General features: G+C 40.3%; 1 protein-coding gene across 5 annotated transcripts in view; it reads left to right on the forward strand.

The window, feature by feature from the left end:
• Positions 1-7,241: 7,241 nt before the first annotated feature.
• The window catches only part of FNDC3A (fibronectin type III domain containing 3A), a 118,547-nt gene continuing 104,502 nt past the window's right edge, over positions 7,242-21,286 (forward strand). Inside the window, exons 1-2 of one of the 5 annotated variants that reach the window (XM_080613262.1) lie at positions 7,425-7,511; positions 8,808-8,869. The gene's annotated coding sequence lies outside the window, so the exon portion shown is untranslated. Of the gene's footprint in view, positions 7,327-7,409; positions 8,035-8,807; positions 8,870-16,596; positions 16,668-21,286 lie in introns of those variants that run through there. The other 4 variants (XM_080613261.1, XM_080613263.1, XM_080613259.1 and 1 more) reach the window with 4 other exon arrangements.

A 21,286-nucleotide genomic window follows, 5' to 3' on the forward strand; every position in this document is an offset into this window, starting at 1 on the left:
GAGAAAGAGTTAACCAAGTCTTTGATGACACACCACACTGTGACCAGAATCTGAAATGGGGAAAAAACACATAAATCTCATGCCTTTTACCAGAAAACCCAAAATTAACATTTCCCCAGACATCTCAAATTTTGCATGAAACAAATTGCTCACTGCACAATGTTCCTGTAGTAAGTACCATGCTTTAATACCCTCAGCAAGATGAAAACCCAAACACTACATAAAAAGAGGTCTGAAGCAAACTATTTTTCCTTCGTTTCAAGTGTGACACTGATGGGCCACATCAGTTACTGGTATGAAGAACACAGACTTATATTTAAAACTTAAACCTTAAATTTAAAAGATGATGAAAACAGGAAGGAAGGGGAGAAAATTGCTTAAGAAGCATTATAAAAATGCTGAAGTTCCTATGTCTATATTTTAATAAGTGATCAGAACATTGAAGTACCTACCACAGAAAGAAAACACTCATAAAGAAAACATGTAAAAGATAATCACTATCTCTTGTGGGTTTGATGCCTATTTCTCAGACAAAAGTTTCAAATCACAGCTTTGCCCACAGAGAGCTCTGCTGCATCCTGGGTTTCATCGTTCCAAACCAGAATCTGATCTGCAACCACAGACAGGTATTCCTTGCAAAATACAGGGTGAGACAGTGGTGGAACTTCCCACTGTGACACAGAGCTTAAAGGATGTCTGCTGACGCAAGAGGGTAATGATGACTAATTAGATTGTGTCCCTGGACTCTTTCTCACTTGCCAGGGCCTTTGGAGTGGTGCTCATCTACCCTGGAAAAAATTAGGAGTCATTCCTAGAACACCAAAGACCATGGTGAAGAAACACCATTTTCCCTTTTTACGCCATCAGCAACATTTCAAGCTGCATGACCCTCATTTCCAAGGATAGGTCCTTTTAAGAAATGAAAGGCTGCTATCATTTGGAAGGTCAGTGTACAAGAAATCTTCTTGAGTTACGATCACTGAACATACCTATTGGTTGGATTCAAAGAACACTCAAGTTAAAAATACCAAATAGAAGCTCAGACTATTAATTTTAATTTCTCATTTTTGATACTTTATAGGGACCACTTACCAGTTTTATATTTGTTTGTAGGAACATGCAAATATAAACAGAAGCTGCTCAAATGCACAGCCAGTAGCATCTCCTGGTTGCGCAGAAGTATTTGCAGTAGTATTTAGAATCAGAGACACACAAGTTTTAACAACCTACTGTCTCTGCTTGGAGTGGAAGCAACAAGTTACTTGGAAGAAAATTAAATAGTTTTCAGAGTTGAAACAAAATCGAATAGAAGCAGAGATGCTTCAAGGAAAACAAAAGGATTTCACTTAATTTAGCAATTTTTCCTGGCACGAATCTAAGACCATAGCAGGTACTTACGTTTACTGCTCATGCCTCACGTATACTAGTGTTCATCACCAACTACATCAACATACAGAACTGGACAAATCCCTGGCTGAGGCCTTTGATTGCTAAGGGGTAGTTTTTTCCTTACAGACTAACACAACATTATTTAATTTCTCAATAGCCTACTCTTTGTGATATTTTTTTCACAGACAAAATATAAAAGCAGCTGTAGATGAAAACAAGCATAGTGGGTCAGACCAAAGAGCAGTTCTTTGTAAAAACCCAGCATCCTGTCTCCAGCAATAGCCAACAGCAATGCAATGGGCAACTGCACAGTAATACTTCTCAATATTTTCCCAGCCTTTAGCAATCTGTGGCTCAGAGACTTCTAAGCCAGAGATGGTGTCTTTGTTTTTAAATAGCCCTTCATGGCATAGGCTATTTCCTTTGCTTATCCTGCCATGATCCAAACTCTTCTGCAACAAATGCAACTGCATTAACCAAGTGACCAGCTAAATTTTTCACTTTGCCCAAGAGCTGTGTATACATTAGCCAGTAACACTCTTTGTATGACCACACAAAAGCAAATAGGTGTTCTCCAGGGGCTAAAACAACTTCACTTACAACACATGATGATTAAAAAGGAGGAAACTACAATTCCAGCAACAATAAGTAGCTTCAACTGCTTGTAGCACTGAGCTGCCTTCGCTATTTCCTGCCACAGGAACCAATTGCCAGTTGCTTGACACTGTTAACATTTCTAAGACACCTCATCAACCATGACTTCAGCTTTTTCCTGCACGAAACTTCAGAAAACAAGACTGTTCTTTGTGCTCATCCTTGTTTGAAGATCTTTCAATGGCTCCATTATTCTGAACCTACTGAAGTATAGTTGATCTCCACTGTTGTGGAGGTTTTAGGTGTGAACAGTATTTGTCTAAACACACAGATGATGCTTTCGTATCATCTAGATACTTCATTTGGAAGAAAGAGATACGGAATAAATATGAGGGGAATTGGCTTTCTCCAAGCCACCATGAAGCAGCTAAATTCTTCCAGAAAACCACACAGAATGTTGGCAACACGCTAAATATTCAGTCCTCTGGGGGGGGGGGGGGAAGAGGAAATCTGAATGAAGAGAATAATTAGTATTCCATGAGCACACTGAACTCAGGCTGTTATCTTGCCAGACAAGGACTTGCACTGCAAGGCCTTTTTACTGAACAAGCTTGAAATACACCCTTATGTGAAGAGGTTGATGAAAACTTCCTTCAACTCCTTTGTCTGCAAGCACAACACAAACCTAGTATTTCAAAGGACTGGAAAAAAAGAGTCACAGCCGAAACCCCAAACCCAGCACTTCAGGATGACATAATGGAAATCTCATGTGTCTCAAAACTCCTCAAGTTAGAGACAGAGCTGCTCTAATGTGATAGGTAACTTCCTTGCTACTCAACTAGGTCAAAAAAAGTCCTAAGCCCAGTTAGTTCATCCTAAATTCTGCCAAATACAGCTTTTTCACCAAAAGAAAACCAGTCTTCCAGAAAATTCACACTTGACTCTCAGTGTCCATCAGATGAAAGCTACCATTTATCCTAAGAGCAAATCTCCTGGAAATATCTAAACTTGGGTATGAAAGTCCTGAATATTCAAGAAGGAAAAAGCTCCTAAATAAATGCAGAATTATAATCTAGCAGCTTAAATCCCACACATGAATTTTATAAATATTTCTGTTGCCGTACAATTGATCTTTAAATGTTTAACTTTTCACCATGGTTTGAAAAGAAGGCTACAGAATTATCTTGAATCAACTCCAGGCAGAAGCACAAATTGAAGGTATGCTTCTGGTAAACATTTTGGTTACCACCAGGGCTGACTGATTATTCAACTTTACCTATCACGAGCCAACAGATAACTAGATCACTAAAGACAGTTCAGAAATGACTCAGCTCACAAAGCAAAACAAACGTCAGTGTTTTTTGTAAGTAAGTGACAAGGCCAATAAATATTGCTGTGTTGATGTCTACAGTCACTGCTTTAAGTAACATTTCAAGGCAGGAGATAATATGAAATCATAGCTTTAATTCATGATGGGAAAATCACAGCTCAACTGGTGGCTGATTTCAACAAGTAAAGATTTGCAAGGTACAGAATGATCACTTGCAAGAATGCCAAGGTGAACATCATTGCTGGGCATTTTTCACCATTTGTATTTTGGGGGTTTTGACTTACGTTTGAAAAGTAATATTATAACAAATAGGTTTGTGCCATACAAAGATAAATTTTTCCACTTTAATAAAGTAAGATAAATGAACTTGGGGTCTAAACCACGTAGTCCTTCTTTCTGTGTATGTAATTCCTGACTATATTTTGCTTTTCTGTTTGACAAATAAATGAATCAGAAACTAAATGCCACACAATGAGACTGTTTTGTCAGCTGGGCTCCAGCTAAGTGTTTTTGAAGTCTAAATCCTGGCACCAAGTTTGAAAATTTTTTACTTATTAATATTTCTTAAACAGTTTGGTTTGGTGTAGCACCTGAACATCTTAAGCGAACAACCTGCCATGCCTGTTCCTGTTAAGCAACACTCAGTTCTGTAAGTAAACCCATTGAATTTAGTGGATATATTCCAGAAACTGAGACAAATCAGTAAGAAAGAAATAGCAGATTCCAGCTATCCTTTGAATTTAACAAACTGCAATTTCCCTCAAATTCCTGATACTCTGTTAGAGTTACTTCTGTAACACAGGAATTGAATGGTTAAATTTTGTTTCTCTGACAGGATTAGCATTTTTATCCATTTAATCCTCCCATTCATTTTGGTACCATCATTCTAAAATTTCAGCTCGTTTAATCCTGTCAGAGGATGATTTACTTCATCACCCATGTCCTGAAAAGCAGGTAAAGAAGCAAAAGAGATGTGGATTTTTATATTTTTAAGGTGTCCATCAGTATTTTGGAAAGCTATGGTAAAATATGCCATAGAATATTTATTCTTTAATAAGTGTCAAAGACCAGTTATAGACATGATTACCATATATCACTGCTCAATGTGTTTTGAGTTCTACTAGTTTGCCAATTTATGTAAAAATACAGATGATCATATCAACTAAATCTCAGATTATTTTTTCCCCACAAACACATATTTTACCATTGAAATGAATCACACCTAGCATTAAACATTTCTTATCAAAATTTGATTTTGATACATCATTGTGATATTAAAGTGTGATTTTTACAGTTCAAATACTTCCATACTCAACCTTATAAAGTTGCTAACATCTTACAGCTTGTTTATTTTAGGGGAGCTATATTCATGCATTAGTTACCTGTTTTAGAAAATAAACACTGGCTGTATTTCTTTAATTTTGTATTACACAGATGCTACCTGTCTGGTAGAAGACAGCAATGCTACTGATCTCATGGCTTTCATAGTCCATAGTCCAAACTGCTGCCCCTGTGGTCTGTGAGACCATGGTATATGTTCCTTACATGCTCAAGGAGCCCCATGTGACAGCAGCAGAGCAGCTACTACCAAGAGTGGTCAGTTTCCCCTTCCAGCATAGGTATTACAGGGGACCTACAAATTTGGCTGAGGTGTAAAAATAGGTCACTCTCTGTAGAGGGGAGTGCTGTATGCAGGAGACTTGCTGAACTCTCCAACTTAGTCCAACTTCAGAACTGGAGGTTTTCCTCATTTCATCATAGAATAGTTCATAGAATAATTTGGATTGGAATGGACCTTTAAAAGTCATCTATTCCAACTCTCCTGCAATGTGCAGGGACATCTTCATCTGATCAGGTTGCCCAGAGCCCCATCCAACCTGGACTTGAATGTTTCCAGGGATGTGGTATCTTGCAGGGGTGGAGAGAATTGGAGAACAGGATCAAGTGACTTAGATTTTAAAATCAGTGTGAGTTGCCCAATTCTGATCCCAGGCACTACAGTGCTGCATATTTTGATGAGTAAATGCAACTTAATGCAAACATGAAACAATGACTGTTGTAACACCAATTCTTCACAGTTCTCTGAAGGCAGTAGCTTTGTTTGACTGAAGAAATGAGATCCACAGAAGGGAAGCATAACGATACAGTCAAGACTATATCTTAAGAGGGTACTCTGCAAAAGATTTCCTTGATGGATTTATCTTCCCATCTCCACTCTACTAGGCTTAGCTATAATATCAATTTCATGAATGTTCATCATTAGCACTTGGATGTATATCTGATATGATACTGTAAAGAAATTCTGTCTCCATGGGTCCTTCTGGGAAGTTCTACAGTGGATGAAATCAAGAGTATTTGGTCAGTCACCTAGAAGTAGCCGAAATTTCTATAGGCCATTTAGACTGGTAAATAATTCCAATCTAGTTTAGTTTTGGGTTAGAAAGATCCGTTTATTCACATGAGCTCCTAAAAAGAGAAAGAGTTCACTATATTGGTTCTCCCATGTCTTCCACCCATTTTTAATATTATTCAGAATTATTTCCAGGTGATTTTAATTGATTTTCCAGAAGAAAATGGGATTTTATATAAACCTATTTTTATAACTATGACCTAAAAAGGAAGGAAGCAGGCGAAGGCCTGTGTCATGCAATGCAAATTTACATACTGTTGCCAGTGCCGTTCCTAGCCCACCACCACCAATGAGTGGTGCCTGACAAAAGCAACATTGGAAACCCTTTGCAATATTCTACCAAAACTGCTGGCTAATTCTGGAAACCTGTATTGCAACTGGAGTAAAGTAGGAAAATCAGCGATCTCCTAACAGCTGCAATTGGCAAAGATCTCTGGTTTTATGCCCCTGGATGGTACAACCTACAAACGCTGTGCAGTGGCATTTGTTCAGCCCTGACTCATAGACAAACGCCACTGAATGAATCACCAGCAGCACTTTCTGAAGTACCTAACAAGGTAGCTCATCCAAATATTGATCAAGCCCAGGTCTCTTCAATTTTTGAGATCTGACATACCATAGTCTAGGATGCTGTTCACCACTGAAATGATGGGTTCTGGAAAGGGGGCATATAGAGAGCAACCAGGAGGGCAAAAGATCAGTTGGTGCACCTTTTGTCGATAGGAGCGACCTTCTCCCTGCTGTTAAGCTATAAAAATGATATGAACACCACTGAAATGCAAAAGAAACAGCAACTTAATGACAGAAAACCACTTTATAAAACATCTCATTCTGTTCAGTCCACTGCTGCAAAAGGTCATTAAGACAAACACTGCAATAAAACAATTTTGATCCATAACGGTTGAAAAGACAAACATTAAGCAAAGGATGGCCACAAATTAGCATCAGCTGAGCTTTGCAGGTGTTGAGAGAAGATAGCTCCTCCCTGCATAAGCACCTGGCAAAGCACGTTTCTTCCCCTTTTCCCTCAGATGTTGGACATGATGTGCTTGGGCAGTGGGCAGGGGATACCACAGGTGCTCACAGTCACGCACTCCTGGGACTTCTGCTTGGCCTCAGGGCAGCTGACTTGCTGTGTTAACAGTCCTTCCTACCCTTCACTCTATACACCAAGTGCCCAGCCCGCGCCAGGACGCAGCCCCAAGGCCACCCAGGTCTAAGCCCAGACCCCAAGTCCAAGGTTATGGCCAAGGTCCAGCCCCACGCCCAGGCCCCAGCCCCACAGAAACGGCCCCGCCCTCCCTCAGGCCACGCCCCTCAGGCTGTCTCAAGCCCCGCCCAGAGATGCGGCCCCGCCCCTCCCACAGACACGCACCCCGCCAGCTTACGGGTGCCTCCCGCGCATGCGTACTGCGCTCCGAAGCCCACTGCCCCCTTGCGGCCCCTCCCAGCCCTCCGCAAAGATGGCGGCCGCGCGGAGGCGGTCAAGGCGGCGAGGCAGAGGCGGTGGCTGCGACAGCAGCAGTCGTGGCAGCCGGGGGAAACAGTGACAGGTGCGGGGAGGGGAGGAAAACGCGACGGATCGGCGGCGCCCGAAGCGCAGGTACCTTGGGTGGGCGGGTCAGGGGGTGGGGGAAGCGGCCGGCGCGGCACCGCCCCTGCCCGAGCTGCGCCGCCCCTGCTTTAGCTGCGCCATCGGGAACTCCTCTCCGCTCCCTGCCCGGCTGTCGCTGCCCGCCGGTGCCGGAGACCGAACCGTTAGCCGGGAGAGCCGGCGGGGTCATGGCGGTGAGTAGGCGCGCTTACTGCCCTGAGGTGGCTGGCAAACCACCCTTTTCCCCTCGGCAGGGCAGGAAGAGGGGTGCGAGGGGACTGGGGCAGCGCCTCTACCTGCCCCTGGGGCGGACGGGCGGCGGCAGCAGCAGCCTGGCCCCTGAGGAGACGCTTGCCCGAGGATGGCCGGGAGCCGGTGCCTCCGGCCGGAGCTCCGCTGAAGAAACTTTGTGTCGCCCTTCCCGGGCTTCTCTGCCGCTCGGTGGCCCCGGCCGGGGCGGGGGATCCTCCTGTCAGCGCCGGGCGGCGGGGCTGGCTCCCGGGGCAGGGCTGGCGGCTGCCGCGGAAGGAGGGCGTTTGTTCGCGGAGGAGAAGCAGATGCGAAGCGCGACCAGGACAGCTGAGCCGTCTGTGACAGGCGGGGAGGAGAAGGAAGTGGTGGTTTTCAGCACCTCTTTTTGGTGGTGGTGGTGTTCTCCGGCTAAGCCGTAAAGATTCCCTCAGAACTCTCGGCTAAAGGGACTGAGCGTGTGTTTCTGTATGTAGATAAAAAAAATCTTTCTTATAACAGTATAATCATCTTGCCTAGTGCTAGCAGAGCTATTCTTTCAGCTAGAGTCCCACCTAATGCCTCCTTTCCAGAGTGTTACCCAAGACTGATATTAAACCTAAACAGAAACTTTTTATTGCTTCCAGGCAACTAGAAAGTGAAAGCAACTAAAAGCAAAAATGAAACTTTTCAACTAATTTTTCTTGTGCGAAGTAAAGAAAATAAGCAGTGGAAAAGAGAAAATACGTTGGCTGGGAGCAAATCTTGCTTTTATGAGTGTCATCTCAAGATGTGTTAGTAATTTGTTTAACCTTGTCAAAGGCAATTCATTAGCTACCTTAGATGTCAAGTGTTATTCCAGAACATACTATGTTATGAAGTAATTTTTGTGAAATGTTCTTTGGGCTTAGAATTTAAGCCTCCATTTATTCAAATACATATAAATACCTTCAATTATTGTGAAGACTGCAAATCTCTTATTTTTTTTAGCTGCTAAGTACTTGGTAGCTTCTGTTTTGAAAGCTGTAGGTCTCAGTCCTGGTAAGGTTTGTGCTTAAAAAAGCTGTTTTGTTGTTATGGCAATTGATAACTTTCTGTTTTACATAGCATAGAAATTTAACTGTAGCCATGATGTGAATCTGCATCCATAGATGTGTTTATATTCTGTGTTGTGAAATAGTATGAATCGCAGCAACTCGGCAGTCCTTCAGATTCGGAAAGTACAATCAGTTAATTTTTTTTCCTGCCTTTTATTTTTTTAGTAAGGAAATGGTCTCAACTGAAATGTCATCACTTGACAAATGGGGAAATAAGAAGCTTTCAGGTAGGGAGAAGGCTGTGCACATAACTGACAGTATGAAATAGCTGAGTACCTATAGCTTTCAGTGTTGCTATTTGCATAGAGTTCTTAATATCTGGTGTTCTACTAAGCGGGGGCACAGGAAGGGTACTGATCAAGTTTGGAAACAGCACCTAGTTCTAGACACACTCTGTATACACAGAGTGTACCAAAGTCATCTTGGTGCGTATGGATTGAATCTGGGATTTGTTTTGGCAAACTACACCAGAACGGTTTTTCTGGTGACTTGGGGCGTGTGTGTGGTGGAATTGACATGATGAATCCATTACGTCAGGGCATTGGGTGCTGATTTTGGCAGATGAAAGCTTAGTTGAGAGGTGCAGATCCTTGTTCTCAGGAAGGTCAGCACCTGGTGGTCAGTTGCTTACCTCACTTGGTCAAGATGAGGGCAGTCTGCTTTGAGCAGAGTCACAGGCTGACTACTGTAGATGATAATATTAAAACAGAATTAGATTGGTCTCTCAGTTTTTTCAGGGCAAATGGAGAATCTTTCAAGGCTTTTTGCTGTATGACAAACTCCATGTGTATGAGTTATGTGAAGCTCAGGTGATTACATACAACACTGAAGTTACCTGATTTCAATCTGTTAGTAGCATTTCTACCTTTTTCAAGTTGGAGTATCTACTAATTTGTAAACTTAAGCCTTTTGATTTTTGTAGGCAATAATGTAACGAAATTGCAGAAATTTGAATTGATTCAGACTGATAACTCATTTGCTTTGGTCTGTGAGTCCTATGGGTCTTGCGATTCTTTTGTTTGTTATTCTTTGCCTTGTGACCATTTAATTTCACTTGAATTTGGACTGACATCAGCTAAGTCAGTGTTACACTGATGATCACTTTGGATCAAGATATCTCGAAGAGATCCTTCATAATTATTATTGCAACTTCAACTACTTACCTGAACATGCTTCAGCAGTGTTCTGTCTTAGGACTTACTGGGAAGCAAAACCCTCTGACTTCAGGAGTGGTACAATGTTTCATCTTTGTCAATACTTTCTCTTAAATGATTTTAACTTCTAAATGCTTTTAGGCAATACACTAATTTACTTTTGCCAGCAAGTGACTTCTGAAATAGTTTATGATATCGTAAATGTGTTGGTCTCTAGAAACATGGAATGCTTGAAAGGTGTTAAGTGCTTGTGTTCTGATTTGTCTATTGACATCTCTGTCAAACTGACAAATTCTATAACCTAGCCTTGTCACCTTTTTGGGGGTGGATTGGGTGAACTGACAGAGATACAGTGTTGTTCATTCTCAGACAGATGCTGGAGAAGACAGTTTTTGGGAGGTGCAGGCCTGCTTCCCAGATAATACTGTTCTCTGCAGCTATTGATGTTTGTTGCCAGTGCCTCCTAAAATCTGGGGAGTTCTTATCTTCCTTCAGCATACAGCAACTCTGTACCTTTTTTCTGACCTCCAGCTTCTAATTGTTGTGGGATTTCTAGTTCAATCTCTGCTAAAATGTCTACAGGTAACATATCGTGTTTCATCAGTGTGTTTCTGTGATCTAAGATATGAATTGGATTCTCTCCTTTATATCTGTCAATAACACTTCTATATTTTATCATCCATTTCTTTAAGACTGTTGGCTTGGGGAAATTCCCAAGCAATTTGTAGCAAAATTGAACTTGGCTACAGTTTATAGTGCACGAGTTGAATTGTGAGCCATTGCTTTTCCTGTAGAACCAGATCTAGTAAAAATAGATTTGACTTGGACTGTCAATTCTTTAGCTTAACTAAAAGATACCATCAGTATCTCAGGAAAGCGCTAACAGTTCAGAGTAAGTACGTTGCTGCTTTTTCTGTTCAGCAAACACAAACAATGTTTATTTTGCTCGTGGGGCCAATGTTTCCTGAGCTACAGAAATGACTGGTTTTTTGCTCATTCTTTTCCTGTACAGTAAACTTCAAGCTTTCTTAATGCTGGTGTTCACTTGGTGCCAGTAGAAAAACACCTTTAGCCTTTTTCTTAAACTTGTCTGTCCATAAAGTTTAGTGGTTTTGTTTATGTTCGGTAATATTTTGAATTGTCACCTTGGGATCTGTAATTTTTAGGTCTGATGAGTAGAAGGATGTTTAGAAAGTGTCTGTAACATGTAATAGTACAACGTATTTCTTGTAGGTTTTTGTCTTTAATTGATCCGATTAAGTTAAATTAGTTTCAGATAGAACAAGTATTTTTGAAGGTGGTGTTCTCTCCACCCTGCAGAGATCTGGTCCTGTTCCAGCTGCTCACATACTGTTGAGCCTGTAACCAGTGAAAATATTCAGACTTTTTTGCTAAACTGTCATACATGACTTCAACAAAATTTAAATGGAAATAGAATTTGCTATGCCCTTTTGTCAGTAATAGTTTTTTTAGCTGTTGTTTTCATGCTGGACTCCACTGTGTAATGAGAAGTCTTTTTATACTCACCTGCTATGTCATGTTCCCTTTCTTGGTTGTATTAATAATCTGTTTTGGTTAGAATATGTGCTGTGGAAACTGTTGTTCTTCATTATGATGGCACAGTTGTGTAGAGGACTGTATTACAGTTCTTCATGGATGTATTGGTTTAGAATGCTTTTCTCTTTACAGTTGTAGTACCTTAGGAACAGAATATCCTTGCATTTTCTAAATCCTTTTATTAAAACTTCAACACCAGATTCATTGCCAGTGTCTTCACAGCACCTCCCAATTTAAGTTAGACTGGACATACTTTTCCCTCTTTGCACACTTGATTCCAAATAAACTTTCACCATTTATGTTTAGGCAAGCACATTTGTTGGTCTGAGTCTCACCAGGCCTACCTGTGTATCTACCAGTTTGCTTAATTGAATTCATATTTTGATCTGCCTGTAAGTTTTACTTTTCCAGGATGTGTGGATCCTCTTCTGGTCATACTGTCCCAAAACATCACCTAGGTTAACATTGGTACCCTTTCTTTCTGTTTAGCATCTTGATTGCCAAACGCTATCCCAACAGAAGTTTGCAGAAGTAAAATAGGAGTGCTGAATGCATCTATAGTGTACCCTCACTCCACCCCCCCCACCCCCCCCAGCTTTGCTGTCAGAATTGTTCTGAAGCATTTTGGACATATTAAAAGATATGCTGCAAAACCTCTTCGTTTATAGGGAATGGAAGTGTTGTACATTTATAGTTAATGAAAAACATATATATTTAATTACTTTGGGCATAATGTAGATATTTTCCATTCTGCCAACTCAAGTTTTCAATCCTAGTTTAACCAGTAGACCTCATCTTTATAATTCATTAGTAAAAAAGAAGTATGGCATTTTCTAAGGTCTGATAAATGTCTTCTGCTTTCCAAAAGCACTAAAACAAGTCCTTCTACTTCCTGGCTACAGACAGGCTTCTATAATACAGCATCAAAAAACCTGTTTCACAACTATGAAAATTTACAAAATTGAATCAATGCAGTCCATGATTTGAAAAAACTATTTATCCAAGTCTGGGAAGTTGTCCACAGGGAAAATAACAAGGTCCAAAAGTGTTTATGCTATTACAGGTGTAGATAGATAGGAACTTTATTCAGTATTTAGGAGTGAAAAGAAATGTGTGGCACACAGATGGTAACTTTACCTTCTGCATGACAGTTCTTTTTGTGTTTGCTTCGGGGTTTTTGTACGTTGGTTGCGTTTAAATCCATGAAGCTCAGTTCTTAATGTCATTTGGTCTTGAGTAACTCGTAGGTTTAAGTTCACTTTCACCTCAACTTTACTGTTATCTGAAGTATAAAGTAAAATACCCTGCAGTTCACAAGTGTAAGTATTTCCTTTTAAATACTATTGAGTTTTCCCAACTTACAAATCCAATGTCTGGTAAACAAAGCCCAAGCTTTACTTACACAAGATCCTACAAGCATGGGCTACTGCAAGCTGCTGTCTGATTTCCCCTCACTTATGTAGTATACTTAGTACTGTATCTTGCTCCTTTGATTACAAAATAAATCCTTCTCTAACTTCCAGTACTTAAACTGCAGGGTTTGGTTCAGTTTGTTTTTCTTTTAACTGGAAGAACTGAATCTACTAGATGGCTTGAGAGAAGGAAAGTGAGATACAAGCAACAGGGTATTAAGTGGATTAGTTTTACTGTAGAGCAGAGAAACACGTTTTTTAGATGGTGGTAGCAAATTGAATAGTAATCATATGTAAAAAGAATGCATGTAGCTGAAAACTAATCTGTAAGCAGAAATTAACTGGATAAGGAAATTCAACACAAACTTTGGTTTCTTGAGGTGTCTTGGGAATGAGAGAGAACAATAACTGTACACTAATCTTTTAAAATACCTATTGATAAGCTGTTAGGGGACTTGCTACAGTAAGAGTAAATATAAACCACAAGAGTTACCATGTCTCTGCAAATCCTATAGAATCTATTAAAAATGGAAATGGGGAAGATCATACTTAAAGAAAACTGGTTTTTTTACCCCTTTAGCCTAGTATGGAGGTAGATTGGAGATGTTGAAACAAAGTACTAAGGAATGAGGACTAAAAGAAGCTGCAGAAATGAGTAATGACTGTTGACAGTTATCAGTCTTAGATGCAGCTGAAATGTAATCTGTTTTAATTTCTTTAGGCTTGCTAATAACTTGACTTCCCACATATAACAGTATTAGTATATATGCACATTCCACTCAATGGCATGGGGATAAATTACCATAATTCAAGTAATATTTCTTAAAAGTACTTGGGTACATTTAATTATGTATGTCATGACAATACAGCTGCAAATAGATTAGTTTCTGATTTTGTGGGCTTATTTTTGTCAACGAATTGCCAAATATTTGGTGTTGCAACTTCATGTGTAAAATAGGAAACTGAGGGCAGCTTTGTCCTCTAGACTTGTTTGGGCAATCAGGCTAGTTGCTCCCATAGTGTTTTGACTGACTAACATTTTTCTTGACGGATGGGGTGGAACTTGGGAGAAAGGAGTCCTGGTATTATCTGAGAAACCTGCTTTTGCTGGTCTTCCCTTTCAGTAGTTGCGGAGACTCCTCTATTGGAGAACTCTCCAGTGAGTAGCATATTCAGTCTTCAGGAGTATCGTTCAGCTTGAGATGCTGTTTGACTACTCTGCTTTTTTTCTTATATGGTGTGCAAGTAACTGCTGCAGTACCATTGTGATTAAGTTTAATCTTAGAAAAGTGTAGCACCTGCCAGGGTAACTATCTCTTGACCTTGTTGCTATTGTTGTCTGTAGCTTTATGAATGCTGTTTATTGACACTGGAAGAAACAGTTCCTCTCTGCTTATACCTATGTTTGGCGTTTGTGTATTTGTATAAATGAAATGGATCAGACAACTGTTCTATGTTGAAACTGTCTCATTTTTGTAGGATCAATTTTAAGCTAAGTCTGTCCAACAGTTTAAATTCACTGCTGAGTGCGCCCTCAGCAAGTTTGCTGATGACACCAAGCTGTGCAGTTCGGTTGATACGCTGGAGGGAAGGGATGCCATCCAGAGGGACCTTGACACGCTTGTGAGGTGGGCAAATGCCAACCTGATGAAGTGTAACCATGCCAAGTGCAAGGTCCTACACCTGGGTCACAGCAATCCCAGGCACAGCTACAGGTTGGGCAGAGAAGAGATTCAGAGCAGCCCTGCAGAGAAGGACTTGGGGGTGTTGGTCAATGAGAAAATTCACATTAGCCGGCTTCAGTGTGCGCTCGCAGCCCAGAAAACCAACCGTATCCTGGGCTGCATCAAGAGGAGCGTGACCAGCAGGTCGAAGGAGGTGATCCTGCCCCTCTACTCTGCTCTTGTGTGACCTCACTTGGAGTATTGTGTGCAGTTCTAGTGTCCTCAACATAAAAAGGACATGGAACTGTTGGAACAAGTGGAGAGGAAGGCCACGAGGATGATCAGGGGACTGGAGCACCTCCCGTATGAAGACAGGCTGAGAAAGTTGGGGCTGTTTAGCCTGGAGAAGAGAAGGCTGCGTGGAGAACTCATAGCAGCCTTCCAGTATCTGAAGGAGGCCTACAAGGATGCTGGGGAGGGACTCTTCATTAGGGACTGTAGTGACAGGACAAGGGGTAATGGGTTCAAACTTAAACAGGGGAAGTTTAGATTGGATATGAGGAAGAAATTCTTTACTGTGAGGGTGGTGAGGCACTGGAATGGGTTGCCCAGGGAGGCTGTGAGTGCTCCATCCTTGGCAGTGTTCAAGGCCACGTTGGACAGAGCCTTGGGTGGCATGGTTTAGTGTGAGGTGTCCCTGCCCATGGCAGGGGGGTTGGAACTAGATGATCTTCAGGTCATTTCCAACCCTAACTATTCTATGATTCTATGATTCACAGTGTTGTTAACCAGTTGCTTGCAGTGGTGCGAGCAGAAGCTGCTAGAATCATTTAGCAGAACTGACCTACAGCAGTTTAAAGTCTTGATAAAAGAACATCTCCCAAATGTGTGTTATGCCTCAGACACCTTCTTTTCTGGTGAATTTTTACTTTTAGGAAGTAGCTTCCATAAGCCTGTCTTGACTTGTCGTGTTCTATGCTATTATCCTGTTCCTTATGGGAGCGGAGGCCTGCAGGTTTTCCAAAAAGAATCAGTGGATAAAATGTTTAAAAGCTATTAGACGTGTAGCCTCATTGATCCTATGTCATCTTGCATTTGGATAGCATAGTTTTCAGTTTTTCAGAATGAGCAGGAAAGAGCTTTTTCAAAAGAGTTCTTTAAAAGCTGCCCATTCTGCTTCAATCATGCACTCCTTGTAGCTCCAACACCGGCAGCTGTCTCTGCAATAAATTTATCTGACTGACCAGTTGCATCACATTAATAAAAATGTATTTGGTTTTAGTTTGCCTTAAAGGAATCTTGTAAAAAATGTTTTCAAAATGTCCTTGCTGCTCATAGCTTCAGAGAAGGGGGAGTTGATAACAAATGAGGAAGTAGCTTGATTCTTGGCATTGAATTTGATTGTTTTCTCAAAAAATAAGCATGTTCTTAAACAGAAATGAAGGCAAAAGTAATGGTTAACTGGGAAAGGACAGATGGTTTTTGAACCCAAGTGATTTTCGAAAAATAAACTGAAGGAAATCCTGGCAGAAGCTTGAAGAACCCAATTTAGCTGGTATAAAAGTAAGACTAGGAAAGCTTAAGGAAGTTCTTGAGAGTAACAAGAGTGTAGAAGAAAACGGCCCCATAGTTTAGATCAACGTAGCATAAAGTGGAACTGCATTGGAGATCTTATAAGTGATGCAAAAAATAGACTATGAAGTTCACTCACTGATTTTCTTTTTGAGGATGATTCCAAGAGTGTCCCAAAAGGCAGTTGTTCCTTTTAAGACAAAGGAGACCATAGTATAGCACCCAAACAATGTGCAACAGTGAACCAGATTCATGTACCCTCTAAAGACTGGGTGTAAGTTTGCACCCAGGTGCTGACAATTTAATCATTGATTTTAAAATGCACACTATCAAGTTAGTTCTGGGTAAAGTGAACAGATTAATTCTGATTTGTGATATGATTGCACTTACCGCTTCCTAAAAGTTACAGAACCAGTTCAGGCTTCTTTTCTTTGAAGGTATGAGAGGAAGGGGCAAATAGTTGGAAAGTACAGAATTCTTCTTATGCAGTGACTTCAAGTTATATGTATGTCATCCAGATAAGGACTGTGGATGGGGTTTTTTTAAGAGTCTAGTAATAGTAACAACATTTAAAACCAGAATGTTGTGTTTTCAGGTAGTCTCCATTGCAGTGGTCTTGTTATGTACAGTCCAGAATTTAACTGCTGTGCTGGACAAGATGAGGTGGTAAGTGTCCATGAACATATTATGCCTGTCTGAATGACTGATTTATCAGTGTCTAGTTCTTTATGCAGTCTTCACCTTCTGAAGTTTAGTTTTTTTCTACATCAGCTCCTACTAGTAAGAGTTTAGCCTCTGGCTCAGATTCAGAAAATTTCTGGCTCGTAAATACAAATTCATTAAACTTGAACAGCTGGAGTGTTTCCAGTTATCTATTATGCAATCTCATATAAGTTGTAGTACCCATGACACAAATGCATGAATTGCATTTGAAACTGATCTTAAATCATTAGTGTTCACAACCTGGAGTATGAAGGTAACCTGACTTACCTGATGCAGTGTTAAGGTTTACCATTGTGTGGCATGGCCATTCTTGCTTTGGCCAAGGCAGTAACTATTGAGAGTGAGATAGATGCAGTACCCATTTGGGCTGTTCAAGTGCAACCTGCGTTTGCTCATCAATCAGTATTTTCTTTATCACAGTACTGCATTCACTTCACAACTTTTAGTGTGCGCCTTCCAGTGATACGTAGTATGAACAGAGGCATGTAATTGTATTTCTCAGATTTCTTGGAGAATTGTATTTAGCGAGTGTCTTTTACACAACTGGAGAACTGCAGTTGAAGTATTTCCATGTTTACGGTAGAGGTTGTAGATTTTTTTTTTCCTATTGGGAGTTCCAATACTTATTAAAACATTTTCTATATCTTAATTTTTAACTGTTTTTATGTAGTGTTTCTAGTGATGTCAGATTTTGAGTTTGTTGTTTTACTTTATGAAACTATACTTCTTTACCATTTCCTACCTGCAATTTCAGTATTATCAATGGGGCTGAAGGGAATAGCCATTTCAGTTTCACTTAAGGAGATTGTTAAATTAGTGAATTAGGAATGTTCCAGAGGACAGCTTCCTTCTGACAAGAAATAACACTCCTGTTCTTTTGGAAACGTTTTCCAAGAAACACTTTTCTAAAACAGGAAAATATTTTATGAGGAGCAAATCACATTTTTAAAATAAATTGCATATTAATTGAAATAAGTTCAGAACTGAAAAAGAAAAGCCAGTATACTGTAGTTGCCACATTCAAAACTGTGTGGCTAGAAAAAATGGTAAATATATGGGGAAAAGAATTAAAATAATTTTGTTCTATTCTGAGTCTTAAAAACAAACACAAAACTCTTCAGCATGCTTCATAACTTTAATAGCTCAGCTACAATCTTATGGATTTCTGGGTCTTTATTATACTCATATATTTCTGTACCAGCTACATCACTGTATCTGAGCTTTTTCGAGTAGTGCAGTGATATAACTAACATCTGTTGCCTATGCTTTGTTATTTCCTTTTCACTCTAGACATGTATTTTGTTTCTAGAATTTTCCTCATTTTCACGTGTGTCTTGGGCACTTTCATTTCTCCACTCTTATCTGATGACTTCTGAGCTGAATGGCAGATTTGGAAGGAATCATGTTAGCAATTTTTACAGGTCTCAAATTGGCAGGTAGGAGACATCTTTTAAGGACTAGGAAATAATAAAGAATAAATTCTTCTCACAGTAAGCCCTAAAGAATGGGCATGGTGAGTACTTATAAATGTCTTAATCACAGGAAAAGTTTTTAGTAGTAGTTTGCATCTGGAAAAGAAGAGTCAGTCAGATGTGAGGCTCTAATCTGAATAAAATAGGGCTTTATTATTTCAGCTGTTTGAAAGATTTATTTTTAAAGAGCACCTGCTATCTTCACATTGAAGAAGGCAAAATCAGAGCATTTCATGCATAGGATTGGGCAGTGGTTTTATGGTCTTTTTGGTTCTGTAAGTTCATTCCTTAGTCTTTGGCAAAACCTAGAAACCTTGTTGCTGTTCTTACTGGAAGTTGTCTGGACGTGAGGATAAGCCTTGCTTGTGGTTCCTGGGTGAGCATAACTGTGGGAGAGCATGGGTGAAGGATGAATGAACTCCTGCTCTGCTGTACTGAGCTCACTGGGAAACCATTATATGCCATTATATAGCAACCTCAGATTGGCAGCTGGAATTTGATACTGGCTGAAGCATGTACGAAACTGCACTGCTGACAAAGAAATAATGAAATAGTCCTGGTTTTGTCACTTGTCATGGAATAGCAACGTGCAGTTTGGAAACGTTTAGTACTGCTTTCACTGAGGCTGTTCCTTATGCTGTGCCTTTCTGTGTTAGGCACTTTTGTCTTGTCCCCGCTTAAACTTCCATCCTCTTAATTATAGAATCAAGACTTTTGTGAAATGTCCTCTGTAATAATAAATCTGCTTGTGTCTGTTGATCACCAGATTTGGCAGAACTAGGATGTGAAAGAGTATTAAGTTGCTGTAAGTACTGTGGTAATAAGTAGGTAGGTAGAGAAGATGCACTCTAAATCACAAAAACTGAGGAAAAAGCAGCAACGCAAATTTCTCCTTCTGTATGCACCAGAGATGCTACTGTGGACTTGTAAGTCCTTCAGTTGTGGGAAAAGCAATTAAGTGGTTTTTATATCAAACTCAGTAACCAGAAGCAGTGAATCTCGAGGAAATGAGTCTTCCTTAGTATTTGGGGTTTTTTTGTGCACAGTACTGTAACTAGCTATTACTTCATTGATCATAGTAGTGCCTGCAGCCCAACTGAAATGAAAAGTTTGCGTTGTGTGCTTAATACACAAGTATACTTTTAAATTTGTAATTATCCTCTAATACAGCTTTCTTCCTGTTCTCAGGAGAAAGGATAAAGTACAAAGTAGTTCTATTATGGACATACCCCAATACTATGGTGTGTATTCCAAAGTTTGAAGCTTAAGCCTGGGAATCTGAGTTTTGATAAGCACTGTCATTGTTACTTTGTCTCCTGAGCTCTTAAAAGCTGTCAGATTGTCAATTCAGATATTCTGACTGCTGTCCCCTTTTTGGGTTCCAATGTGTTGAAACTCATTTAACTTTGGCATTACATGTCATATTTTGATTGACTGAAATTCATAGATTTATTTTTTTTTGTTTACTCTGATATTCATAGAAATATTCTGCTCAGAAAGGGCCTTGGAGATTGCCTTCTTCAGCCCTTTGTCAGGACCTTGCATGGTCAGGTTTTGACTTTCTACTGCAGGGGTCTCCAAACTTTGTTGATCATGCACCCCATCGGTAAAGATGTTGAGTGTGTACCTCCGATATATGTACATTTTTAGATTATATGCATATGCTATTGTGCTAATACAATATGTACACTACAAAACATGCACAGAAAAGGAAAGGATGAGATAAAGATGAAAAAATCAAAGACAAAATATTTTCTTCTCATACCCCAAGGGATTGTCTTGTGCCACCCCACTTGGGAGACTACTGATCTACAGAACTGAGATTTTTGCAGCTTCTAAGGGCAACCTATGCAAGTGCTACACCACTGTCATTGTGAAGGTGTCTTTCCTGCCCCCCCCAGCCAGCCACAAATTTCAAGTGGTTTAGCATGTGTCCATTACTTCTTGGACTTCTGCTGCATGCCTTCAAGAAGAGTTTGATTCAAGGCTCTCAACAAGGATCGAGGTGTAGTGGGATCCAGCCAGTAGATGACCCCTGCCTGCTCCAGTGCTCTTAGCTTCTCCTTGTCTTTCATGGGTCTAAGTTTAGTAACAGGCTTTGTAGCATCTCTGTTATACTGGGGAGGGAGAGGTGGCTGGGAAGAGCAAAGCTGGATGTGGTATTCCAGATGCCACCTTGTAAATGCTGAGTAGTGGGGAGTAATCACTTCCCTCAGCCCATTGGTTGTGCTTCTCTGCTAATACAGTCCAGTATGCTGTTAGCCTTCATCACGACAAGGATGCGTGCTGCTGACTCATGTTTTGCCTTGGTTATCCAGCTGATTTAATGCTGATGAGTTCATCAGAGGCTGTTGTTAAGATCTGCTGCTGGTTTCTTGGAGATGGAAAAGCTGATCCTTTGTACATGCAGAGGAAATGCACTGTCCAATGATCTCAGCCTTACAATATTCCTTAACCCTTAATAAACAACTGACTGAGTAAAAAGCAGAGTTCTATATGACTTTAGAACATGAGTGTAATGCCACAGAAACAGTAAAGGACCAAATCTGAAGGCATTTAAGGATTGATTTGTCATTATAATAAGGAAGGCAAACTTGCTTGCTGAGCTATTGAGTTGAGCTCAGTCATTAAGCCTTAACAACATTTAGCCTTTTGGTTTGTTGGTGTAATCCATTCTTTAATGGTTCTTCAGGCATAAGCCCCATAGTCTCTAAACAAGTCATGTCCAGTAAATTTAGATGCCTTCAATTTGCTTCAGTTTTGATAGCTTTCAGAAAAATCTTTCAACGTCTTTTCAAAGCCATGTGGTAAGGAAAATGAATAGCTGTTCAGCTGGGAGTAGTGGGGAATAGGTAGTTTGCCACCCAAGTCGCATATAAAACATTAACCTTTGCAACTTGCTTGAAATCTCAGGAAACCTTATACGTTTCTTGCACCCTAGGACAGTCTCAATGCAGATTCTCGAAGAACAGTGACAGCCGAGTACTTTGAATGTCTACTACTAGTTCAGTACGTTCAGTAACAAGACAAGAAATGAAATAGCTGTTCATGCAGTGGTTGCTGTGCATGAGTCAGTATAGATTTCTAAAT

This window comes from Psittacula echo (genome assembly GCF_963264785.1).
Source record: "Psittacula echo genome assembly, chromosome: 3".
Classification (NCBI taxonomy): domain Eukaryota; kingdom Metazoa; phylum Chordata; class Aves; order Psittaciformes; family Psittacidae; genus Psittacula; species Psittacula echo.